At 47.4% G+C, this 27656-nt stretch overlaps 1 protein-coding gene and 1 long non-coding RNA gene across 5 annotated transcripts in view; one reads left to right on the top strand and one right to left on the bottom strand.

Annotated features, from left to right (window-relative positions):
• Positions 1 to 27656, bottom strand: part of mafa (v-maf avian musculoaponeurotic fibrosarcoma oncogene homolog a (paralog a)) — a 393941-nt gene that overhangs the window by 162713 nt on the left and 203572 nt on the right. The gene's annotated exons all lie outside the window — the stretch shown is intronic.
• LOC119971104 overlaps positions 1 to 27656 on the top strand; it is a 118526-nt gene that overhangs the window by 62134 nt on the left and 28736 nt on the right. The window lies entirely within an intron of this gene.

Here is a 27656-nt window from a genome sequence, read left to right as displayed (position 1 = left end):
GCATCGACTGTAGAGGGTGGCAAAAGAAGAGGCTGGTCGGTGACCTCTTGGAAGGGTGTGTCCTGAGGAATCATCAGGCGAGGCGGGGTATCACGTTCAGGTGGCGAGCGTGGAAGCAGCCGCAATGCCCGCCTATTACGCTGAAGAAAAGAGCCATCATGCATGCGAACTAGAAATGATCTGGGGCCACTTGCTTGACCACCACAGCTGTGGCAGACCAGCCACCGTCAGGTAACTGAACACAAACTTGGTCAGCAGGGACGAGAGCAGGGAGGTCCGTGGCGTGGGTGTCATACGCAGACTTGCATTGGGTCTGAGACAGTTGCATTCTTTACAGGACCGGAACATTGTCAAGGTCCGGGATGTGGATAGCCGGCACCGTCGTCCGTAGTGTGCGGTTCATTAGCAGCTGTGCTGGGGACAGGCCAGCGGACAAGGGAGTCGCCCTGTAGGCTAGCAGCGCGAGGTTAAAGTCTGAACCCGAATCAGCCGCTTTACACAGCAGTCGTTTGACAATGTGTACCCCCTTTTCAGCTTTCTCATTTGATTGGGGGTAGTGGGGGCTCGAGGTGACGTGCGTGAAATTGTACCGTTGGGCAAAATCGGTCCACTCCTGACTGAAGAAACACGGGTCATTATCAGTCATGACCGTGAGTGGAATGCCATGACGGGCAAAGGTCTCTTTGCACGCCCTGATGACTGTTGCTGATGCGAGGTCATGCAGTCTGGCCACCTCGGGGTAGTTAGAGAAATAACCCACAATGAAGATGTAGTCCCGGCCTTTTGTGTGGAAGAGATCAGTGCCAACCTTGGTCCATGGGGACGATACCAGTTCATGCGGCTGCAAAGTCTCTTTCGGCTGAGCCGCCTGGAACCGTTGGCACGTTGGGCAATTGAGGACAATGTTGTCGATGTCCTGATTGATGCCAGGCCAGTAAACTGCCTCTCGGGCTCGCCGGCGACACTTTTACTTGTGTGTATATTATGACACCGTGGAGCTTGAGCCCGTAACCTGATGTTTCAGAAGTAAGAGGGCTCCCTGCTGAGTAACGCGTGAGTGATAAGCACTGACATACAGGAGGACCACCACCTGGAAGGGCCCCTCCCAGTCACCCACCATCCTGACTTAGAACTAATAACCGTTCCTTCATTGGCGCTGTATCAAAATCTTAGAATTCCCTGAAGTCCTCCCTCGCAGCATTGTGTGTGGGCCAATAAACACCTTCTCAAGGGATGTTACTCAGGATGGGTAATAAATGCTGGCCTTGCCAGCGATGCCCAGTCCCGTCCCATAAACGTTGAATGGGGCAAGAATTGGCCCCGGGGTTATAATGTCAGAATGGATTCCTTTTCAACTGTTCAGTCCTGCTCTTGAAACATCTTTGGTTAAACTTTGTTGTTCTTCTCCCTCCATATTTAAAATCTACTCCGCTCATATCTCTTTTGAACAATTCTTTTGCTAACTCTTCAGAGCCTCCCTCAACTTTCCAACCACTCCCTACCCCCATTTTATGAAGGGTCTTTGAAGGATTATTCTTAACCTTAAGATATCACTTCTAATTCTTGTAGTCATTTCCATTACAATAAACTCTCCTTTATACATTTAGAATAATATAAGAATATTATTACATCTGGTATTAATGTCAAAATACACATTTTCTATATTTCTATGTTCATACTTGGCAAAGAACGAACACAATCTTTATACATGATTATCTCGAGGATATGTATCCAAGGGAGGAGACAAATCATTCATCAAATATAAGCTGCCTGTGGCTTTTATACATATTTGATTTGAAGCATCTTTGAGTTTGAAGCCTATTTCAAAACTTCCTTTCACTTGGCCAAATTGTGTAGACTCTTTCTTAACCTGTCTTGTGCCAATTGTGCAGCCCATCTAAAAGCTGACTCTCTGGACAGTCACTAACTGGAGGTTATTTATTTTTCACTAATCTTGTACGCAGATGGCTCATATTGTAGTTGATTATGACAGTACATGTTTGACATTTAATTCTGAGCGGAGGTAGCTGAAAACGGCCCAACAACAGCACAGGACTTGCTGACAAATGAAGACCACAGTGGGCAAAGTACAACCATGGAAGGATTAGGGTGGCACAGTGGCTCGGTGGTTAGCACGTCTGCCTCACAACTCCATGGTCCCGGGTTCAATTACGAGCTTGGGTCACTGTCTGTGTGGAGTATGCATGTTCTCCCTGTGTCTGCGTGGGTTTCCTCTGGGTGCTCCGGTTTCCTCCCACAGTCAAAAGATGTGCAGATTATTAGATGGATTGGCCATGATAAATTGTGCCTTAGTGTCCAGGATGTCTAGGGTTTGTGGGCTTACAGGGTTAGGGCGGAGGAGTAGGCCTGACTGGGGTGCTGTTTCAGAGGGTTGGTGCAGGCTCAATGGGCCGAATGGCCTCCTTTTGCACTGTAGGAATTCTATGTTCTATGACTTCAGGGTAAAATATCGGCACAATTGGAACTCAGTAAAGACATGTGAGGTGAGCATTCACGACTCGAGGGAGGGTAATTAGAAACAAGAGGTCATTCAAACGTACAGAATTGATGGGCAGTAAAAGATGGGCTGCTCCCGCAAGCCTGCTCCGCAAGATGGTGGTTGGAGCAATGTGACTCAGCGCTTCTTCCATCTACCATCCCCCACCATCATAACTATGTCACTTCCATTGACTGTAACGACACTATCAATGACACTCGGCTGAATGCTGGCTCTGATGGGAGCATTGTAGAAATGTGTTTGCTATTGGGATACTTTGGAGGCCAAATTCTGCAGTCGACTGTCAGATGGAAATACAATTAATGGACGTGTGAAATATCAGCCGTTTCAGCATCACTTTGGGGTTGAATGTTCAGTGATCAGTTTGGACAGGAGCTGGGGGTGCCAGGGGCTTCAGTTTGGCAGTCGGGCTGTATCTTGGCAGACGAGCTTAGCTCTGGGGTTGACAGCATGCCGAGATAAAAAGAAACTTGTTTAATTCTTCCCCTCTCCCTTTCAATTTGCATCCGTTTGACAGAAGCATTCAGTCATTAGATATTGGCTGGAGCTGAGGCTGTCAATACTAAAATCTGGTCCACAGGTGTTAAATCCTGACTGCAGTATTGATTCACGGGGCCCCTTTCTGGACAGTGTACAGATTCGCAGTGATGTCTGTTTGACACCACATAAGGGAATCTGAATTGTCAATTTGTTGGTGGTGTTGAGTTGCGACTACAGATCCCATTGGCTGCTGTGGGAGAGTTTGAGCCTAGTCTATTTTACAGCCTGCTGTTGCTCACATTACAACACTGGCTCGTGGGACAGAATCAAAGATTTCTCTCTCTCTCTCTCTCTCTCTCTTCATGTGTGCGTGCCTTGAAGCTAAGTATCTCACATCACCTCAGGTTGAGATGCTCAATAACGAGGGTGGCTAAAAATGCCAAAAATAACATAACTGCAGGTCCTTTCTGACTGGGGTGAAACACAGATTGTGCCCTTCACCTCTCTCCCCACCCCTTCCCTGGTTGTGCAGGACATCTTCTGAAATGTGAAAACAATGATAGAATCCCGACAGTGCAGAAGGAAGCCATTCGGCCCATCGTGTCTGTACCGACCCTCTGAAAGAGCACCCGCCCTATCCTTCAAACCCCCATCCAACTTCGGACACTAAGGGGCAATTTAGCCTGGCCAATCCACACGACCTGCACATCTTTGAATGGTGGGAGGAAACCGGAGCACCCGGAGGAAACCCACGGCGACATGGGGAGAATGTGCAGACAGTCACCCAAGGTCGGAATTGAACCGGGTCCTTGGCACCCCTCACTGTGCCACCGTGCCGCCCCTTTTAAAGAGTTACATTGCTGAAATATGTGGCTAGTTTTTAACTTTGCTTGATTTTTTAAATCCTGAAATATCCAGACATAATGCCTATTCTCTCTCTCTCTCTCTCTCTCTCTCTATATATATATATATATATATATATAGTGTTTAAACCTTCTAGTACCAGGGGAATCATCTTAATATTATTTCTGTCACATGACTTTGGTTTTGGGAGGATTATTGAAGGAGGCTAATGACAATGGTCACATTCATTGAATGAATGGAATGAGACAAAAAACCTTGGCTGGGCAAAAGTCTTGCCAAGGTGCTCATGACAGAAAGCCAGGTGGGAATGTAAGTTGCGAGTTAAGAGGCTGCCAAGAGATATGTACAGGTGAAGTGAATGGGCAATAAAGTGGAAGATGGAGTTTAGATGGAGAAGTGGCGGAAGAAAGAAGTTGAGACAGAAGGTCAGCCATGATCATATGGAATGGCAAAGCCGTCTTGAGGGGCCATGGTCTACTCCTGCTCCTATTTTGTATGTTCCTATGTTTATCCAGCCTCCCATTCAAGTTACTAGCCTCAACTCCTCTATGTGGTAACAAGTTCCATATTTCTTTTCGTTCACTTTTACAGGATGCGGTTGCCCATTCCTAATTGCCCCTTGAGAAGGTGGTGGTCAGCCACCTTCTCGATCCGCTGCAGTCCATGCGGTGTAGGCATGCCCGCTGTGCTGTTAGGGAGGGAATTTCAGGATTTTGACCCAGCGACAGTGAAGGAACGGCAATTTATTTCCAAGTCAGGACGGTGAGTGACAAGAGGGGGAACTTTCAAGTGGTGGTGCTCCTATGTATCTGCTGCCCTTGTCCTTCTAGATGGCAGCGGTCAGGGTTTGGACGCTTATTCTAACCATGCTTCGAATTCCCCACTGGATTTATTACTAATTACTTTATTCCTCTGCCACCATAGTCTCCCCACAAGAGTAAAAGTCTTCCCTACGTCAGTCCAATCATTTTCATAAGCGTCATGACCTCTGCAAAATGGGCCCCCAGCCATCAATTTTCAGGAAAGAAAGAGCCCAGCCTGTTCAGTCCTTTCCCAACAGTTACAGCCTCTGAGTTTCTGTATTGACCTTGTAAATCCTCTCTGCATCTTCTCAAGTATGTCTCCATTCTTGTTATAATGCAGATATTAGAGCTGTGCCCAGTACTTTAGCAATACCTGGTTGTTGATCTCGAAGGGAGTCAAGAGCTAAGGGTGGGGGGTGGGGGGAAGCAGGACAGTCGCACTTATGTCCACAGTCAGATCAGGCATGGCCTCACTGAATGGAAGGGCAGGCTCAAGGTCAAATGTTCCATTCCTGCTCCTATTTCTCATGTTCACATCTACTCGCCTGCTTTCTGCATATCCTGGCATAAAATACTTGGAAACTACTCGCTATGATTCCTTATAATCATTGTTAGACTCTTATTCTCAGCATCCAATGGCTGATGATGGTACAGGAGGAATCTTGTACAATAATCCCCAATTTTCTCCGGCCTTCTGCTCTATGAGCTGATGTTTCCTGCTAATCTTTCTCCATGAACGCTTGAGTGGCAATTGTTCACGGGTGAGCTTGGAGTGTAAATGGTGGTCGGCTGTTCAACCATAAAGGGCATCACAACTGAGCCTGCTGCTTCTTAGAGGGGAGCAGTAGAAGGGTGCTTTTCTGAATGGAAGGCTGTGACTAACGGCGTTTCACAGGGATCAGTTCTGGGGCCTTTGTTGTTAGTGGTGTATATAAATGATTTGCAATAAAATACAGCTGGTCTGATTAGTAAATTCGCAGACGACACAAGAATTGGCGGAATTGTGGATAATGAAGAGGACTGTCAGAGGATACTGCAGGATATAAACTAGTTGGAGTCTTGGGCCGAGAAATGGCAGATGGAGTTTAATGTGGACAAGTGTGAGGTAATGCACTTTGGAAAGTCCACTGCATGTAGGAATTGCACAATAAATGGTAGAACTCTTGTGAGTACTGACAGACAGAGAGATCTGGGCATGCATACCCACCGATCACTGAAAGTGGCAACGCATGTGGAGAAGATGGTCAAGAAGGAATAGGGCATGTTGGCCTTCATCGGTCGGGGCATTGAATATAAAAATTGGCAAGTCATGTTGTAGCTGTACACGACCTTAGTTAGGCCTCATTTGGAATATTGTGTACAATTCATAGAATCATAGAATTTACAGTGCAGAAGGAGGCCATTCGGCCCATCGAGTCTGCACCGGCTCTTGGAAAGAGCACCCTACTTAAGCCCATGCCTCCACCATATCCCTGTAACCCAGTTGCCCCACCTCACCTTTTTTGGACACTAAGGGCAATTAATCGTGGCCAATCCACCTAGCCTGTGCATTTTTGGACTGTGGGAGGAAACCGGAGCACCTGGAGGAAACCCACGCAGACACGGGGAAAACGTACAGACTCCACACAGGCAGTGTCCCAAGCCAGGAATCGAACCTGGGACCCTGGAGCTGTGAAGCAACTGTGGTAACCACTATGCTACTGTGCTGCCCTTTCTGGTCGCCACACTACCAGAAGGATATGGATTCTTTGGAGACGGTACAGAACCAGGTTGCCTAGAATGGAGGGCTTTAGCTATGAGGAGAGGTCAGATAAGCCCAGTCTGTCTTCACTGGATAGACGGAGATTGAGAGGCGGCCTGATAGAGGTCTACAAGATCATGAGTGGCATGGACAGAGTGGATAGTCAGATGCTCTTTCCGAGGGTAGGAGAGTCAAGTACTTGGGGATATTGGTTTAAATTGAGTGGGGAAATGTTGAGAACAGATGTGCGAGGCAAGATTTTTACACAGAGGGTGGTAAATATATGGAACGCGTTGCCTGGGGAGGTGGTGAGAGCAGGTACGATAGTGGCATTCAAGGGACATCCGGGCAAATATATGAATAGCATGGGAATGGAAGGATACGGACTCCGTACGTGCCGACGGTTTTAGTTTAGGCAGGTATCATGTTCGGCGCTGGCTTGGAGGGCCGAAGGGCCTGTTCCAGTGCTGGATTGTTCTTTGTTCTTTTTGTTCTTTGTTCTCAACAAAATACGCATGAGGAGCTAATGTTATTTATCCTTAAATCCAAGGGGAACTCTAGCCCTTTTACCACTGCCCTGGTTGAGTTTAATCTAATGTGGAACAGATTGGGTGTGATACTTGCAAATCCACCAGCAGGGTAGGTGCACCAATGTCGCTCAGGCCAACATCCCCAGTGTCGAAGCATTGATCATGCCCGATCAGCTCTGCTGGGTTGGCCACATCGTCCACATGCCTGACACAAGACTCCTGAAACAAGCGCTCCACTTGGAGCTCCGACATGGAAAGCCAGCTGCAGGAGGATGGAGGAAACAGTTCGAGGACACCCTCAAAGCCTCCTTGAAAAAGTGCAACATTCCCCCCCCCCCCCCCCCCCCCCCCCCCAAAAACTTTAGAATCTATGGCGCACGGCCATCCAAAGTGGAGGGAAAGCACCCGGGAAGGAGCAGAACACGTCGCGTTTCATCGCTGAGAGCAAGCTGAAGTCAAGTGTCAACAGCAGAAGGAACATATGACAATGGGGGCACCTCACACACACACCCGTTCCTCCAACCACCGTCTGCCCCACCTGTGACAGAGACTGCATTGGACTCCTCAGCCAGCTGAGAATTCATCTGTCATGTGGTAGCAAGTCATCCTGTCTAGCAGAGTGGCCTTTCAATGAACATTCATGATAAGCTTATGCATGCAAAAGGGCTACCTGACATTCATAGTTATCATAGAATTTACAGTGCAGAAGGAGGCCATTCAGCCCATTGAGTCTGCACCGGCCCTTGTAAAGAGCACCCTACTTAGGTCCACACCTCCACCCTATCCCTGTAACCCAATAACCCTAGCTAACCTTTTTTGGCCACTAAGGACAATTTACAATAGCCAATCCACCTAACCTGCAAATCTTTGGACTGTGGGAGGAAACCAGAGCATCCGGAGGAAACACACAGAGACACGGGGAGAACGTACAGAATCGGCACAGTCAGTGACCCAAGCCGGGAATCGAATCTGGGCCCTGGAGCTGTGAAGCAACCGTGCTAACCATTGTGCTACCATGCCACCCATTGTTCGCCGGGAAGCCAAATGCGCCTTTAACCCACCGAATTCCTGTAGGTCAGCCCAATATTGGGAAGCTGTTTTTTGGCCTCATGTCAAATGAAGTTCCCCCGCTTGCCAAACCTTTTGCTGTTAACGGGGCCAGAGGATTCCGCCTGTACCATGTGCTGGAGGCTGCTTTCTAGTTAAAGAATTTTGACAATCTTTGGGCTGAGTGGAGTGTTTCAGTTTGTCACAAGAATGGGACTTTTCAACCTTTATGTTTCAGCAGCAGGTCGTATTGGGTTACTGATCGCTATCACATATAGCTGTGCTGGAAGAGAGGCGTGCAACTTTAGACCTTCCCTCCTACCGTCAAATTCAGAGCGTTACTTTCACACCACTTCAATACAGAATTAAAGGACTCTGTCACCTTTATGCAAAAATTAGTACACATCCCAATAGATTTCACTGTACGTCATTTTTTCCTTCCAGAAAGTCTGGAGACAGAAAACAAAACAAGAGGAAGGCAAGCATAATTTGTAAATTGTTAAAGAAACGTCAGTAATACATATAGCCAAATGGGATTTTTTTTTTAATGGAGAAATGGGAAGAAATTACAACTTAGAAACAGACCCTTCAGCCAGCTGGCCCATGTTGGTGTTTATCCTTCAGACGGGCCTCCATCCCAATCCAATATACCTTCCCTATTCCCATGTTATTCAAGGACTGTTTGGAAGAATGCTGGAGCATGGAAGGTGGCTGACCCACGGTAAAAGAAGAGGAATGACGCTGGACAGAAGAAGGCTTTTCGGTCAATCGTGACCTGCCAGTCCATGGGAAGAGCTATCCCACTAGTTCGACACCTCTGCTTCGCTAAGCCTTGCACTTCGCCGGGAAACCCATGGGCATGGGTACGCTGCCGGCAGGATCGGAAAATCCCAACCGGCCAGAGAATTCTGGCCTTCCTTTAGCTATTAAATGTGCTTCCTTGAAAAAGTGCTTTCTAGATTATAACAACTCCTGCCTAAAATATTTTCTCCCTTATGTCTCCTCTAGCTCTTTTCTCAATTACCTGAAACCTGCGTCCTCTGGTTACCTATTTTTCTGCCACCAGCAAAGGTTTCTCTTTATTCATTCTGTCAAAGGAGGAGGGAGCTTTGAGTCATGTTGAGTGCTACTCTTGGTAGATCAGAGAAAGTGAGTGTATGTACAGAAGTAGTCTGGACTCAGAACGATCAGAGCTGAGTTGCTTGAGCTCAGATCAGCAACTGTTGTTGAAGAAATAAACACAGAAAGTGCTGGAAAATCTGGAGACACTCACAGCATCTGTCGAGAAAGAAACAGAGTAAACGGGCACGATCTGCTAACATTGTTGTGCCCGACTTGGTGCCGTGACGAGGCCGTTGAATCTCATGAGAGACCTCTCACAGGATTCGTGACGCTCAAGCCGTCTCGCGTGATTCAACTGAAGCTCGCGAGACATCGCGACCTGGAACCCGGATATGCATATTTTAATGAGCCGTCAATGCTCAGCACTCCCTCAGTACTCAGTGCTCCCTCAGTACTCAGCGCTCCCTAAGTACTCAGTGCTCTCGCAGTACTCAACGCTCTCTCAGTACTCAGCACATCCTCAGTACTCGGTGCTCCCTCAGTACTCAGCGCTCCCTCAGTACTCAGCGCTCCCTTAGTACTCAGGGCTCCCTCAGTACTCAGCGCTCCCTCAGTACTCAGAGCTCCCTCACTACTCAGAGCTTCCTCAGTACTCAGCGCTCCCTCAGTACTCAGGGCTCCCTCACTAATCAGCACATCCTCAGTACTCAACGCTCCCTCAGTACTCAGCGCTCCCTCAGTACTCAGGGCTCCCTCACTAATCAGCACATCCTCAGTACTCAGAGCTCCCTCAGTACTCAGCGCTCCCTCAGTACTCAGAGCTCCCTCACTACTCAGAGCTTCCTCAGTACTCAGCGCTCCCTCAGTACTCAGGGCTCCCTCACTAATCAGCACATCCTCAGTACTCAACGCTCCCTCAGTACTCAGCGCTCCCTCAGTACTCAGGGCTCCCTCACTAATCAGCACATCCTCAGTACTCGGTGCTCCCTCAGTACTCAGAGCTCCCTTAGTACTCAGCACTCCCTTAGTACTCAGCGCTCCCTCAGTACTCAGCGCTCCCTCAGTACTCAGCGCTCCCTCAGTACTCAGTGCTCCCTCCCTCAGTACTCAGTGCTCCCTCAGTACTCAGTGCTCCCTCAGTACTCGGTGCTCCCTCAGTACTCAGCGCTCCCTCAGTACTCAGCACTCCCTCAGTAATCAGCACATCCTCAGTACTCGGTGCTCCCTCAGTACTCAGAGCTCCCTCAGTACACAGAGCTCCCTCAGTACTCAGCGCTCCCTCAGTACTCAGCGCTCCCTCAGTACTCAGCGCTCCCTCAGTAATCAGCACATCCTCAGTACTCAGCGCTCTCTCAGTACTCAGCGCTCCCTCAGTACTCAGCGCTCTCTCAGTACTCAGCACTCCCTCAGTAATCAGCACATCCTCAGTACTCGGTGCTCCCTCAGTACTCAGAGCTCCCTCAGTACACAGAGCTCCCTCTGTACTCAGCCCTCCCTCAGTACTCAGCGCTCCCTCAGTACTCAGCGCTCCCTAAGTACTCAGCGCTCCCTCAGTACTCAGGGCTCCCTCAGTACTCAGGGCTCCCTCAGTACTCAGCGCTCTCTCAGTACTCAGTGCTCCCTCAGTACTCAGTGCTCTCTCAGTACTCAGAGCTTCCTCAGTACTCAGAGCTCCCTCAGTACTCCGCACATCCTCAGTACTCAGTGGTCCCTCAGTACTCAGCACATTCTCAGTACTCAGTGCTCCCTCAGTACTCAGTGGTCCCTCAGTACTCAGTGCTCCCTCAGTACTCAGTGCTCTCTCAGTACTCAGCGCTCCCTCAGTACTCAGTGCTCCCTCAGTACTCAGTGCTCTCTCAGTACTCAGTGCTCCCTCAGTACTCAGCGCTCCCTCAGTACTCAGTGGTCCCTCAGTACTCAGCACAACCTCAGTACTCAGCACTCCCTCAGTACTCAGCACACCTCAGTACTCAGCGCTCTCTCAGTACTCAGTGCTCCCTCAGTACTCAGCACACCCTCAGTACTCAGCGCTCCCTCAGTACTCAGCGCTCTCTCAGTACTCAGTGCTCTCTCAGTACTCAGCACTCCCTCAGTACTCAGTGCTCCCTCAGTACTCAGCGCTCCCTCAGTACTCAGCGCTCCCTCAGTACTCAGCGCTCCCTCAGTACTCAGCGCTCCCTCAGTACTCAGTGCTCTCTCAGTACTCAGTGCTCCCTCAGTACTCAGCGCTCCCTCAGTACTCAGCGCTCTCTCAGTACTCAGTGCTCCCTCAGTACTCAGCGCTCCCTCAGTACTCAGTGCCCCATTAGTGACGAATGTCCAATTCTTTGTCTAATCTTCAAAACTACAAAATACTTTTTCTCTCCCTCCTCTGGGCTTCTAATGGGCCAGTTCCATTAAACTGTCATTGGAAACCATGCTCTATAAAGTATGTTTCTGTGTTAGTAAGGGAGTCATAAGCAAAAAATTTAATAAGGTATTTTAGTGAAGGGCCCAATGTGCTTTTTCTCAGTCATTGTAAGGATTTTTACACTTCCTAGTAATCATTTCTTTACTGAAAGTCTTCCACTCTGGGTCATGGAGCAACGGATTGTGTCTGATACCTGATAGATTACTTGGAGTGCTGCATGCAGTTACGGTCCTTGGTGATCTATTATTGAGCATGTACCGGATCTGTAATGATCGAGTGTTGAGTATGTGTCTATATTTCTCTGTTGACTGACATTCGATGCCTGAGACTTAAGTGTTACAGGATCAGAAACAGATTCAAAAAATTGTGTAATAAATTAAGTATCTTCCTATTTTATGATCAATGCTTATTAACTGGATAATATAGGGTGCCCTTCCAAGTTAAATAAATGCCTGCCAAGTAAAAATGTGCTGTTATTAATCCGAGAATGTTTGAACTTTACAAATATTGTGCTTGATTTGACTGCAATTGCAATAGATAGAAGTCTAGGGGCAGCACGGTAGCATGGTGGTTAGCATAAATTCTTCACAGCTCCAGGGTCCCAGGTTCGATTCCCGGCTGGGTCACTATCTGTGCGGAGTCTGCACGTCCTCCCCGTGTGTGCGTGGGTTCCCTCCGGGTGCTCCGGTTTCCTCCCACAGTCCAAAGATGTGCGGGTTAGGTGGATTGGCCATGCTTAATTGCCCGTAGTGTCCTTAAAAAGTAAGGTTAAGGGGGGGGGGGGGGTTGTTGGGTTACGAGTATAGGGTGGATACGTGGGTTTGAGTAGGGTGATGATTGCTCGGCACAACATCGAGGGCCGAAGGGCCTGTTCTGTGCTGTACTGTTCTATGTTCTATGTTCTAAGTGCATTTCATAGCACAGAAAAGGACCAAGTAGCTCATGCTACTGGTATGCTCCAGGCAAGTCTCTTCCCACACAAATGGCATCTTCCCACACTGAAGACCCTTATATCTCCTTTTGCCTTGTACCTGCATCAAACCTCCCCTGAAACACCCCATAATGTTATCTGCTTAAGCCATGTAGCAGTGGGTCCATATTTTCACCTCTCCCAGTGTAAAGAAATCCCTCCTAAACATTTTATTTGATCTGTTATTGATGATTTTACATTAATACTCCTTGTTCTGGACATACCCACAAGTGGAGACGCATTTTCCACATCTACCTCTCAAATCCCCTCATCATGTATAAGACTTTTATCAAGTCATTTTGCAGAGGAAGACCACAGCCTACTCAACCTTTCCTGAAAGTTGCATCTTCTCAATTCTGGTATCTCCTTGTAAATAATTTTTGCACTTTTCCCATCCTCAATATCTTCTTTGTATCCGAGAGATCAGGGGCTGGATTCTCCACTGGTGGGATTCTCTGCTTTGCCCCGACGGCGTGGGGCTGCCCCACAATGGGAAACCCCATTGACCGGCTGGCATAACGGAGCATCCCGCCAGCAGGATAAAACAGAAATGTGGCACGGCAGGGCAGAGAATCCAACGTCACACCTGCAAACAACAGTACAATTATGAATCTAACCCAAAGGTTGTACACAAACTTTAACTTTATCAAGATGATACCAGAATTATCCAGCATGGCAGCCTGATTAACTGTTAGCTTATACTCGCCAGAAATGCTGATGGTCTTGTTCAGTTTGAATACGGGGACCATGGGTGTTGCCCATTCCGGGAACTGAACTTGCTGGATAATGAAATGAAAAATGAAAATTGCTTATTGTCACGAGTAGGCTTCAATGAAGTTACTGTGAAAAGCCCCCAGTCGCCACATTCCGGCGCCTGTCCGGGGAGGCTGGTACGGGAATCGAACCGTGCTGCTGGCCTGCTTGGTCTATGCGTAGTTTTTTCAATCTGTTTAACCCAGTGTCCACTTGCTCTCAGAAGGCATATAGTATTGGTCTTGCCCTAAAGAATCAGTGAGCGGCCTCGGAATCCATATACATCTTAGCTTGCAACCCCTTGATTTTGCCTAATTCGTCACAGAAGACCTGCTCGTATTTTCTTATCAGTTCAGGCAGTCGCCTTCCAGCATTTGAAAAATCGAAGGTGAAGCTAGCTAAACACATGAGGGTGAAAGGAATTGAAGGATATGTTGAGAGGGTTCAATGGGATAGGACAAGTGTGGACCTGATGGGCTGAATGACCTGTTTCTATGTTGTAAATACTGTGCAACATATGTAACATTCCTGCTTTTGAATTCTACTCCTTTGGAAAAGAATCCCAGTACTTGATTGGCGTTCTTTATATTCCTTTGCTTTTATTGTATTTGGAATTGTTCCACTGAATAACATTTTTGTGCGATTATCCAGTTCACACTGGAGCATCAGTTTGTTGAGTTTAAAGTTTTATCATTGAATGACTTAAATTTTGAAATATTTAATTTCCGACCACATCTGGACATTTGAGTTTTGACATTTGTGGTTTCGGAGCCAAAATCAGATAACTGCCGTCTAAAGCGATTGGGAGCATAGTCATTTTTCACATCCTATCACAAGCGACCACAGTCAGCTTCGAATTCATCGATAGATTATTGGCAAACTCAGCCCTACGTATTCATCACCAGGGAACTCAACGGAACAGTCCCTCTGCTTGGCTTAGCAGGAAAAAGAGCCATCTCGAACTCAGAAGGCTCTGGGTTTTCAAGCCTGATTACAAATTTCAGCACAATCACCATAGCTCAGGGCGTACTGTACTGTTGGAGGTCGCGACTTTCCGATGAGATGGCAAACTGAGACGCAATCTGTATATCTAGTTGGACAGAAACCATTCCGTGACACCTTTTTGTGTTTGTTTTGCAAATGCAAATGGGAACATAGAACATAGAACAGTACAGCACAGAACAGGCCCTTCAGCCCATGATCACCCTACTCAAACCCACGTATCCACCCTATACCTGTAACCCAACAACCCCCCCCCCCCCCCCCCCCCCCTCCCCTAACCTTACTTTTTAGGACACTACGGGCAATTTAGCATGGCCAATCCACCTAACCCGCAGATCTTTAGACTGTGGGAGGAAACCGGAGCACCTGGAGGAAACCCACGCACACACGGGGAGGACGTGCAGACTCCGCACAGAAGAATTCATTTGAATCCAGATTTGAAGACTGTTTCTAGCACATGATGGCCAACCAACAATTTGCCGATTGAATTCACTCCCATTTTGAGTGGAGCAACTTGAAACCCTCTGAGGGCTCTGGAATGCAATGCCTGAAAGGCTGATTAAAGCCGATTAAATTCAAGAGTTAATTTCAAAAGAGGTGGGTATTCAACAACAACTTGCATTTCTATAGCGTCTTTAAAATAGCAAACCGCCCTAAGGCATTTCGCAGGGGAATTACTGAACAAACGTTGACACTGTGGGCAGGTAGGCCAAAGATGTAGGTTTTAATGAGGAGAAACTGGAGCTTTGGGCTGTCAATGATTAAAAACAAGGGCTTGAAAAGGAAACATTTGGAGGGAAAGTGGAAAGAGCAGGAACATGGGACTAATTGGATCATCAAATCCCCACAATGCAGGAAGAACGTTAGGTGGCCCATCGAGCCCACGCCAATCCTCTGAAAGAGCACCCTGCATAGATCTACTCCCCTGCCCTATCCTCAAAACCCCACATAACCTTTGGACACTAAGGAACAATTTAGCATGGCCAATCCACATTATTGGACTGTGGGTGGAAACCGGAGGACCCAAAGAAAACCCACACAGACTCCACACAGCCAGTGACCCAAGGTTGGAATTGAACCTGGGAACCTGGTGCTGTGAGGCAGCAGTGCTAACCACCATGTGCAATACTTTTAAAAATAAATTTAGAGTATCCAATTATTTTTTTCCCAATTCAGGGGCAATTTAGCATGGCCAATCCACTTACCTTGCACATCTTTGGGTTGTGGGGTGAGACCCACGCAGACACGGGGAGAACGTATAAACTCCACATGGACAGTGATCCAGGGCTGGGATGGAACCCGGGTCCTGAGCGCCATAGGCAGCAGTGCCAACCAATGAGCCACCGTGCCACCTATCATGCAGGAATACTTAATGCTAGGTTATCATTTCTGGATGTGCACTAAACACTTGGACATAGGAACAGGAGTAGGTCATTTCGTTCCTATTTCCCCCTGACACATTCACTTCATAATCAGAGTTCAGGGGCATATTTAGCTATGGACAATATAGAAACATATGGTCCACACACGTAGATATATGCCAGCCACCTGACATTAAGGATCGGCTCCCCCCCACCTTCCCCATTATGGCAATAGCCTATGTAGACCTGAAAATCAGATGGGCTCTAGAACAGGTGACAGATTTTCAATGACAATGTTACACACAGGCATTAAAACTACCTCCTAATGCTGACCATAGATCGTGAGGGAACAAGGAACCAACCTTATCCCTGGGTATGAAGCAGACATTAAAAAAAAAATTTAGAGTACCCAATTATTTTTTCCAATTAAGGGGCAATTTAGCATGGCCAATCTACCCATACTGCACATCTTTGGGTTGTGGGGGCTAAACCCACGCAGACATGGGGAGAATGTGCAAACTCCACACGGACAGTGACCCAGGGCCGGGATTCGAACCCGGGTCCTCAGCGCCGTAAGCAGCAATGCTAACCACTGTGCCACCGTGCTGCCCTGGTATGAAGCAGACATGAGCGCCAGGACCAACATCGCTCAACAGGAAAAGCAAGGCCTATTATATGTCATTATCTTTTCTCATCCTCTTTGTGTGCAATTTAAATAGCTTGTTGTGACACATTAATACCAGGATTAAGTCTTTGCTTACATGAAATCAGAAATCCAAAAGTTCCCAAATATGATGGCGGTAGCACTTGACCCAATTAGAAACTGGATTCAAACCATAAATTTTCAAAATGAACGCGCAGTGGCCCACTTTAATGACAATTGCCAAATCAATGCTAGTGAATCGCTCTGTAGCTATCACCAAATTATCAGCTAACCTCAAGGCAAACTCTTTTCCAAGTATAATCTTCCTGTTCCACCCATCAGTTATCCTAAACTCCAGCATTAATGTATAATTACAAGGGTTGTTGCATGACACCCAATTTTAGCTACATCCTATCTATTAAAGATCCATCCTTTCCCCCACCACCCTGCTATTTCTCAGTTCATGCTGTCACCCCCCCCCCCCCCCACCCCCACCACCACAACCCCCGAAAACTTGGCAAGACAATATCCAGCTCCATATTGTACGTGGACAACACTGAGTTGTACATAACCACTGCTACCTTTCCTGATTAGCTGCTCATTTATCTGCAGTTTGCGGAAGCTTGCTGTGCACAATTTGGCTGCAGCGTTGCCTTTAGTACAACAGCGACTACACTTTGGAAGTAAGCTGTGAAACCTTTCTGGATTTACTATTTGGATACATTTTCTTTCTTTCATCTGCGAAATGCAGCCGCCTTCTGTCTGGTTTTTGAGTGGCCCAACAAGTAAACCTTTCACATCTACCATTCCACCCCCCCCCCCCCCCCCGTTACTCGGGTTTCTTGCGATATGGAAATATCAGTTATTGGCGGTTCTCAATGGAGTCTCGTCAGCAGCAAAGTCAATGTTGGGTCGTGGTCGCAGCCCCTGCCCCATCCTTGTCTGGGCTTGCCGTGGGATAAGCAGCCAAACTCATTCACTTCATGGGAGGGAATTCAATAGCTGAATTGTTGGTTGGCCATAATTATAATAGAGAATGAATTAAGGCCACATCTGAAAAAGAATAGAAAATGATGGAGGGGAGAACGAAAACATCCAAATGACTGTAATTACGTAGCAGACATCAATAACGTTCAAGATTGTTTTATGTATCACAGGTCCTTCAGTGACACTGGCTGCATATGAGTTATGGTTCACGGGGAATTTGTTCTACACTAAATAACTATCAGTTGTGAGGGATAATGACTAATTGCGGCCCAGTGACGCAGGTCACGTAAATAAATGAACACAGCCCTGGCAACATGTCAGCCGGCCACTTTGGGAAGTAATTTAATGTCCCGGGCAGATAGAGTGACTCCCCCCTCTCATTTACATTGGATTAAACCAGTTAAGACACCGGTCCACAACAACACTGAAGTTGGCTTTTACATGTTACAAAATCTGAAACCTTAAAACCTGCTGGTAGTTGACTCACAGTCTACCAGAGATCCTCCTCTCTCCTCGCAAACCTTAGCCGATGACTGTAACAGACCGTTGTCTCTCAGACGTTTGGGTCCCTAAATTTGTCGGTGGCTGGAAACTTGCGCAATCTGCCCAGGATGTGCCCAAGGTCCTCCATGGGAGGAGAACCATCCAAAATTGATCTGCCGGCCTTGTCATCATAACTACAGCTAATTGTGGCCGCAAATCAGGCTCCCCTCAACACAGCTTATTGGCCAGGGCCTGACCAATTCATGCCAGTCGGAAGGAGAGGCCCACAGATGGGTCTGGGGACAGTGGAGGAGATGGGGTGGGGGGTGGGATGACTACTGGATTGGTAGTGGGGGTGGTGGAGGGAGGAGGCTACGGACGCGAGGTACGTTTTCAGTGGTCGCAGTCTCAATTTGAAGGCATGAGGCCTGTTCCTTCTATCTCCACATAAGGTTAAATTTGAAACAAAATTAATTGCCCGCTTCTCGGCAATCCTGTTCCGGACAGCAGAGTAGGCTGTCACATGGCCTGAAAAAAAAAAAGTCGGAGCTCGCGGAAGCCCCCGGGGCTTCAAATGAATTTAGCACTTGGGTCTGGAAATGGGTACTGGAGTTTCATTTTGATAATTAAGTGATACACGTGATGAAATAAAACTGCCACATTCGGCAGCACAGTGGAGGGCACACACAAATGCACCTCCCCTGGCTAAATTTGTTAGCATTGTGCCCGTCTTTTCACCATATTTGTCAAACTGAATGTGGTTAATTAATCATCAACTGCAGTGTTTGTAGCAGTGTCTCACATGGGCTCAATGGTTATTGAGGGTTCTGGCTCCTGTTTACTACCCATTCACAGTATTGGGAGGTATATGTGCAGGGGAAGACAAGGTTGGCCTCACCTCTGATGTGAGCCGCATTTGAACGGCCCAATGACCTTGACTAGCTCCCACCTCGAGAGCGACCACCTGAGAAAGGGCCACTGTTCCAAAGCCTGCACTGGGAAGTGGTTGCTGTCATGTTATTGAACTGGTTACTTGCCCTGTGAATGCAAGACAGATGTAAGGGAGGCACGAGAACACAAAAGAAGTGTGCACGAGGGATTTTCCAGCGAGGCAGTGAATGTCTTGTGTGAAAGTGAAAGGTTGTTGCCTACCTCTGTGAACAAATTGTTTTGAAACCAAGTCATAGCTTTGTGACAAACCCTACCCCGAGAAGAAGCTTTTAAAAGTTTGAGGGACCCATTCCCAGGGAAAGAAACGAGAGAGGATAAGCATAGCATTGGATAAAAATGGAAAGTTTCTGTTTCTCTTTTTCCATTTACAACTGACAAACCAAGGTGCTCAAAGCAAAGTAGAAAAACATTCCTGCTCCTGTGACTTTGCTCCTGGGATTTTGCGCACCGCGATGTCCAGAAGATTAATCCACAATCCCTGCAATCCAAAGATCCTTTCCCTGCACCCTGACCACCCCTCGCCACTTGGGGTCACCCAGACGCACGGAGGACAAGCTCGTCTCCAGTTATTAGAATTAGAGGCCAAGTCATGTCAACTTGCCTGAGCAGAGGCCTCAAAGTAGGACTGCCTGCTCAATCTCCCCATCACAAACTGCTGCAGGGCAGGGGGAAAACCAGGAAGGAATGGACAAAATGGGGAGCACAGAAATCCAACAATCTCAGTTTGTCGTTCATCCTTTGCTACGCTTCACAACATAATTTTGCTCTGCGCGATTTCACAAAACAGAACAGGGGCATAAATATGGCCAATATTTAATTATCAATCTGTTCCTTTCTTTCTGTTTGCAATGGAAAGAAAATTGTATTTATATTGTGCATTGCATGACCTCGGGATGACTCAATGGGCTATACAGCTTTTTTTGAAGTTACCGTTGTAAGGCGGTGAACATAGTAGCCAATTTGCACACATTGAGGTCCCACTAACATGTGATAATGACCAGATAATTTGTTCATTACTATTTGCAGCCGCAGTACGAAATGCTCAAACTGCATTGGAAAGGAAGGGAACAGTCATTTGCTGGGAGGGAGCTTCTATTCATTTCACCGGAGAATGTTCAGTGAGATAAATCGTTCCTCGAATCACTGACCTGACGTTTGGCAAGAGTTCCGAGACTCCTTTGAGTGCGCAATAAATAGATTTGAATTTACTTGATTAAAAAAAAATCTTTGAAAGGAATAAATACTGCCGCACAAGATCTTAATATTGGCAGCTGAAGGGCTGAAAACTGTGTGAAATATTCCGCTGATCTTTGTACAATAGCGTTGCCATAACACATTAATAGATTCTTGCAAAATTTGCAGACTGAGGTTTTTGTAGAAATGGGACTGTTCTTTGCTGGAGAGGTTGTGTAATAAACTGAATTTTGTGCACTTTCAGTAAAGGGTCTGGCTTGGTAATGGAAACTCATGGCTGTCTCGCTCGTATTAAACTGCTGGGAAAATAATCACAATGTGGGCGTTTTAGTTGCAGATGACCAGAAGGCGCCGACTCATCTTGAGCACTTGAAACTCTTTAAAAAGTCAAGCTACCATGACCTGGTTAAAACATTACTTATTTTTAGTTAGCACTTTTCACATGTGGTGGCCAACAGATTCTCCCAGATGAAACCTTTTGAACAACCTGTCCATGAGCAAGTTATATTTTTTGCAGCGACAGATACTCGAGAATAATTCAAACAGTTTGCACGAAAGAAAAGATTGGAGGGCTGGCGGTAGGGTACAAGACTTGTAAGCTGGGAGATTCAGGTAGGACGCTTCTTTCAGGTGATGTTGAACATTTTGATCACGAATGAACCAGATCAAAGTTCAACTTCCAAATTGAGCATGTTGTACCTATGGAGTTTTCCCTTTCTTAGGGAAAGGCTTATTGAGACAAAGGCCTATTGTACCCCAACCCATTTCAGCACTTCCTATCCCAACGTCAATTAGCCCTCCACTTGCTCTCCCAATAGATCTTCCCCTCTTCCACTTCCATTATCCAATGCTGCTCTCTCCAGCAAATTTTAATGTCACTATTTTATTCATACTATGAGAACTAATGCTCTTCTGAACTTTGCACTCATGTTGCTTCTGAGTTATAAATATATTTTATTAGTGCAGACCATACATCTCTATGCATACTCATCGATACTCTCTCTATGGTCAACTACTCAAGTTCACCCTTTCCACAGGTCTCAAAATGGTAGAACTCATTTACCTCACTCTTCCTCATATAATTATTAGGCCTTTAATCCCAAGCCTGTTTTCACTCTTTCCAATACTTGTGTTGCCTTGCACTATGACCTTGATTATGACCTTTGACTTCTCAATAACATAAAGATTGAAAAGTCTGCTGTCCAATTCTTCAACTGGTTGTACTGGACGCTACACTGTTTGGAGTTCATTCAACCAATAATACAAACAATTCACAATATTATCTTGTTAGCTGAGAAACCGAGGCACAATCTCTTTTGGGAGGACCTCAAAATGTGAAAAACTGCTAGAAAAATGAGATAAACCAAAAACTACTGATTGAATGATGGTCAGCTGAAGGCTTCAAAAGTTACAGAGAGCAACATAGAATGGCAGATTGCAAGAGATAAAGACAGAGAGTCATAGATGTTTACAGCATGAAAACAGGCCCTTCGGCCCAACCTGTCCATGCTGCCCAGTTTTTAACCACTAAACTAATGCCAATTGCCCGCATTTGGCCCATATCCCATTCTACCCATCTATCCCATATAACTGTCTCAATGCTTTTTAAAAGACAAAACTGTACCCGCCTCTACTACTGCCGCTGGCAGTTTGTTCCAGACACCCACCACCTTCTATGTCAAAAAATTGCCCCCTGAACCCTTTTGTATCTCTCCCCCTCACCTTAAACCTATGCCCTCTAGTTTCAGACTCCCCTACCTTTGGGGAAAGATGTTGACTATCTACCTTATCTATGCCATTCATTATTTTCTAGACCTCTATAGGATCACCCCTGAGCCTCCTACGCTTCAGGGAAAAAAGTCCCAGTCCATCCCGCCTCTCTTATAACTCAAACCATCAAGTCCCGGTAGCATCCTAGTAATTCTTTTCTGCACTCTTTTTAGTTTAATAATATCCTTTCTATAATAGGGTGACCGGAACTGTACACAGTATTCCAAGTGTGGCCTTACTAATGTCTTGTACAACTTCAGCAAGATGTGGACATGGTCCTGGAGGCTTGGATTATGGTGACAGATTGTACAACCTTGACTTGTATTGCCTTGAATATAGAAGATTGATGGGTGATCAGTGTTCAAAATGTTAAAAGGTTTTGATAAATTAGATACTAGAAAATATTTCTACAAATGTATATTACCCTATAATTAGGACTTTCTTATTCATTCATGGGATGTGCTCATTGCTGGCTGGCAGAATTTATCGCCCATTTCTAAGTGCCTTGCTAAGCCATCTCACAGGGCTATTAAGAGTCAACCACATTGTTGTGGATCTGGAGTCACATCAGGCCAGACCAGGTAAGGATGATAGATTTCCTTCATTAAAGGGCATTAGTTAACTAAATGGGTTTTTACAACAATTAATAATGGTTTATGGTTAGCTATGATCTTTTAAATTCCAGATTTTTGTGCAATTCAAACGTCACCATTTGCTAAGGTAGATTTGAACCAGGTCGCCAGAGCATTATCGTTGGGGCACGAATCTCTGGCCATATTATACTCTTGCTTGAGCGCAACCCGGCCGGTGAATGCCGGGAGTGGCCTCCAGCGAGCCTCCTGACAGGCTCCGTGCCTCCCGAGATTCTATGAAGTCCCGCGAGGCATCGGAGTCGGTACCCTGTCCCAAATGGGCGGGACCGAATGACGCTTGCAGAAGTGAGTCGTAAACCTACTTACGATCGGGTGCCGATCAGTGCTGGTGCGCACAAACGTGGACCAGCTGGAACGGCACCCAGGGGTCTCCTGTGTCACTGGAGATGCCAGGGTGGTCGGGGTAAGTGCAGGGTGGCCCTCTGGTCCTCCGCCTGGAATGCGGTCACCTTGGCACTGCCCAGGTGGCACCTTGGCACTGCCATGCTGGCACTGAGTTGGTGCCCAGATAGCACCGGGAGGTTGTGTGGATGATGTGTGGGCATCCTAGAAGGAGCAGGGTGCTGTAAGGGGGCTTGAAGAGGGAGGGAACCCCCAGGGACCCCAAAGTGGGTTGTGCTCACTTGGGAGGTGTGGGGTAGTGTCCATGTGTGTGGGGGGTGACATTTCCCAATGGGTGGTGGGGGGGGACCCACGAGTTCATTTAGAGATCAGGGCATCCTTTCAAAATGGCGCCCCGATCTCTGAGTTCAGCTCTCCAGTGCTAAAAGAAAGATTCTGGGCTGGATTTTCTGCCGTTGGGATGCTCTGTTTTTCTGGCTGCCCGGGGGTTTCCCGGTGGCATGGGGCTGCCCCACAATGGGAAATCCCATTGCCCGGCCGGTGTAACAGAGCATCCCGATGATGTGCTGAACCAGGGCTGGGATTCTCCCCTACCCGGTGGGGTGGGGGGGGGGGGGGGGGGGGGGGGGGGGGTGGTCGGAGAATCCCGCCCCAGAAACCTGGTGCGGCGGGACGGAGAAACCCGCCCTCTAAGTGTAAGCTCACCCGGTGAGAAACTCACCAGGGCCCAAAAAAGTGACTAAGTGTCAGTGAATAGTGGTGGGGTACTCGCCGGCAGAGCCGAAGGGAAACCCCCTGAAAAACCCGCCAAAAATTAACTTTGAAATTTCTGAGGAGAATTGGGCCCTTGGCCTCTGGATAACTAACCACTCCAGAAGCAAAATTAGTCAATCCCTCCTTCCGCACAAGGCGTAATAGAAATCTGAAACTCTCTCCCGCAAAAGACTGTAGCTGTTGTAACTATTGGAAATTCCAAGACTGAGGCAGCACGGTAGCATTGTGGATAGCACAATCGCTTCACAGCTCCAGGGTCCCAGGTTCGATTCCGGCTTGGGTCACTGTCTGTGCGGAGTCTGCACATCCTCCCCGTGTCTGCGTGGGTTTCCTCCGGGTGCTCCGGTTTCCTCCCACAGACCAAAGATGTGCAAGTTAGGTGGATTGGACATGATAAATTGCCCTTAGCGTCCAAAATTGCCCTTAGTGTTGGGTGGGGTTACTGCGTTATGGGATAGGGTGGAGGTGTTAATCTTGGGTAGGGTGCTCTTGCCAGGAGCCGGTGCAGACTCGATGGGCCGAATGGCTTCCTTCTGCATTGTAAATTCTATGATTCTATGAGGTAGACAGATATTTGGTAAGTCAGGATATGAAGGGATATGGAATAATGACAGGCAGGTGCGGATAACCATGATCTAATTGAACGGTTCAATAGGCACATGGCCATCAGTAGGCCGTAACCCTGTTCTGAGTGTTCCAATCAGAAAAGGGGTTTTGTAGTTTTACAGAAGGGTATATGGACTCGAAACATTGGGTGTGATTCAGCCACCCATTGTGCCACCCACCTGAGGAAGGAGCAGTGCTCCGAAAGCTAGTGTTTGAAACAAACAGGTTGGACTTTAGCCTGGTGTTGGAAGACTTCTCACTGTACCCATTGTGCCTGGCATGGAGCTGGGCGCGACGTGTGAATTCCGCGCGAGAGACCAAACCCAAGATGAGGTGCAATGCCTATTCTTGTCAGCATGACTCTTGTACGTCTCTCTCTTGTGAAGACCATGAATTGGCTTCAGTTTGAGTTTGAATTGTTTTTTGGGACAAACAGTGAGATGGATTAAGGGTTTGCCCTATCCACTCTGCGCATTGGCTTTGTAACTTTAAGGATGGGACAACATTTCTTTTCAAAGAATGCCGCAAAAGCCCCAAATTGGGCTCTGCAGCGGGCTCGGAGTCGATCACCCGACTTGCTCCACCCATCGCAATCTGGTTCGCGCCCTCACTGGGGGTAATCCAGATCTGCAAATTTAAATCAGTCATCCGGCTCATTTAAATACCCGGGCACCGCTTTCGCCCAGTGCCCGGAAGTCAACGGCCGCACCTGCGAGACCTCGACTGGGTGCCATCTAGCATTGGTTTGCACAAAGGTGGACAAGGCGTGACGGCACCTTGGGGAAACTCGGGTGGTCGGGGACAGGGCAGGGTGGTACGCTGCTACTCCCCCTGGCATCTGGGTGCCAGCGGAACTTTCAGGGTGCCAGGTTGGCATTGTCAGTGGCTGGCCTCGGTGTGGGGTCCTTTCCCATTAGGGGAGAGGGTTCCAGGGGCCATGAGAAGGTTGGGGGCGAAGGTTAAGGAGGGGACGTGGTCCACAATGCGAGGAGGTGGGGTGCTGAAAGGTGGGTTGTAGGGATCGGGGCTGTCATTGAAAATGGCGCCCTGATCTGCGAGGAGTCGGTCCTGCTGGTGACCACAGCTCACCAGTGTAGGAAATCGACTAAAGTGTGGCCTTGGCGGGGAGAAACCTCCCAAGATCCAAGAAACCGGCAAAGTGCCAGTGAATAGCGGGCAGAATATCGGAGCTGCAGCAGCCAAGAAACACCCTGCCAAACCTGCCCAAAATCGGACTTTGATTTACGTGCGCTGAATCACACCCATTAACTCTGTTTCCCCCCACAGATGCTGCCAGCTGGATTTATCCAGCATTTTCTGTTTTTCAGCATCCACTGTATTTTGCTTTCATAGAGAATTTTGCATGAAGTTATTCCTGAGTGTAGCTACAGTAATGGAGTCAGGGATTTTGATCATCACATGCCAGTGCCATAATGAATTAAAATCGTCAATGACATTGTCAGTCAGCATCTGCACTGACAGTTACTGTTAAATAAATAGAACAGAGAGCCGCTCAGAGTTCTGTACCTCACAATGTGTGTCACATCACTGCGTAGACGTGCAGTGTTCCTGAACCCTACATTTACCCTTCTTTGGGGGTTCCTGGCCAAACCTAAGATATAATGGTACTATTCAAAGAAGAGCAGAATGTCCACTTGGCCAACAGTCCTCCCTCAACCAGCACCACCAGAAACACTTCAACTGGCAATGCTACTTGTGAGGTCTTGTTGTGTGAAAAATGGCTGCCAAAGCTACCTGTTTGGCAACAATCACTGCATTTCAACTGAATCAATTGTATGCGAAACAACATTAGAGTTTTGGAAAGACGTGAAGAGGTGCTAAATATAAATCCTTCCTTGTTTTGTCTAGGGATTGACTTCAAGGCAATTCTAATTTCTTATCAGCACCTGCCAATTACGTTGCTACATTGGAGTCACCCCACCCCCCTCCCCCGAGGTGTTCATTAATCTAATTTTCCAAATTTTCTTTTTAGAAATGAAGATGCATTCACTGCAGGAGACCTCTACTCCCCCTCCCCCTTTGCCAGCACGCTTCAGAACTTCAAAGTTCTCCATCTCACTTGAAGTCCTGTCTGTTTTGAAGCAATGTTTGTGTTTTACTGAAAGATTTACTCTGTTAAAAATACCTCGATGGAATTCTTTTCTGACCAGATACCTGTTAAAGCGGCAGACGCACCTTCTGAGGACAGAGGGGTTTAAACTGGTCTAATCCTTGGACTATGTCTGTCAATAGCTTAATTTGAAAGCTCCCCTCTAGTGCCACGTGTTGACTGCTGCAGCACGTTGGTTAGCACTGGTGTGCTGGTTTCCAGATCAGACTTTAGTCAGTGATTTTCAATATACTTTCACTTCCTGTTGAAGATTTTTATTAAATGTTAACAGTCACTTGAAAGTTCAGTGGTGAGTTTGGGCTTCCCAATGAGTGACTGAGACGCACAGGATCTGAGTCAGCTAGTCTCAGTCATGATAATGAATAGTGACATGTGGGCCGGGTTTTCACCATTGAGATGGTGGCTTCGCCCACCGGAAGTCGGAAAGACGGGGACAAGGCCATTCCTCAGGCAATTAGTTTCTGGAGGTTGTAGCTTTCCTTGTAAAGATGGGTGGCCTTCCCACCCCGCATCCAATTGAGGACGTTAAGTGGGCCAATAAAACACACTTAAGGGTCTGAATCCACTGCCAACCATCATATTAACCCATCAGCGAGCAGGGGACTCGAAGGCGGCGAGCAAGACTGGGAACTGGGGTGGGGGTTTCCCTCATTCAAAGGCACTTAGCATCAGGAAAGGAAGGGGGGTAAGCTCGCTGGGAGCCACCTCCTACCCTTGCTGCCAATCTCTCCATCCCCTCCCCCACAGCCCTCACTTTGTGACCCGCTCCTCACCATCAATCACCTGTGATTGGCTCCCTCCTCAATCAAAGACCTTGGGTGGGTGTAGTACCTGCAATCAACCATCGCCTCCCCAGCGGCACATTGCTGACCCCGGGGGGGAGACCCACTACTGGCCTCTTAAGTGCCTGAGTGGCACAAGGTGTGATGGACCATCTCAAGAAGAGGTGAAGCAGGAGTCTTGCCAGCTCTCTAGCTGGTGGCCAGGACCCCTGCTGCCTCCGGAATATTCTTTGTATCCCCTCTATCAAACCCTTGCATAATTTTAAATATTTCCGTTAGGTTATCCTTAATATTTTTTGAAGAGAAAATGAGACCTATCAATCCTTTCCTGATCCCAGAACCACAGATTGTTACAGTGCAGAAGGAGGCCATTGACCGCGTGTCTGCACCAGCTCTCCAAAAGAGCTGGCATGCATCTTCACGTATATCTGGTATGATCCTTGTAAATCTTCTCTCCATCCTCTCCAATGTTTCTATATCTTTTTTATAATATTGCACTTAGGACTATGTGCAGTACTCCAAGTGTGGTCCAATCCAGATTTAATACAGGTTGAGCATAACTTCCCTACTTTTCAATATTCCTCTGGAAATAAAGCCTTGGGTGGGATTCTCCGCCTGGCAACCGGAGAATCCCGCCCGAGGTCAATGGAGTTCTCCATTGTACACAGCTCGCCCGTGGTGTCCTTGCTGCGCGCGGGGCGGGAGAATCCAGCCCACAGTATTTGATTTCTTTTTTCTTGGCCTTTCTAACCTATGGCACAACTTTTAACCATTTGTACATTTGTAAACTGAAATCCCT

Source organism: Scyliorhinus canicula, chromosome 9 (assembly GCF_902713615.1).
Source record: "Scyliorhinus canicula chromosome 9, sScyCan1.1, whole genome shotgun sequence".
NCBI classification, from domain to species: Eukaryota; Metazoa; Chordata; class Chondrichthyes; order Carcharhiniformes; family Scyliorhinidae; genus Scyliorhinus; species Scyliorhinus canicula.
The sequence above is the reverse complement of the archived record's forward strand: the minus strand, read 5'-3'. Positions and strand labels throughout refer to the sequence as shown.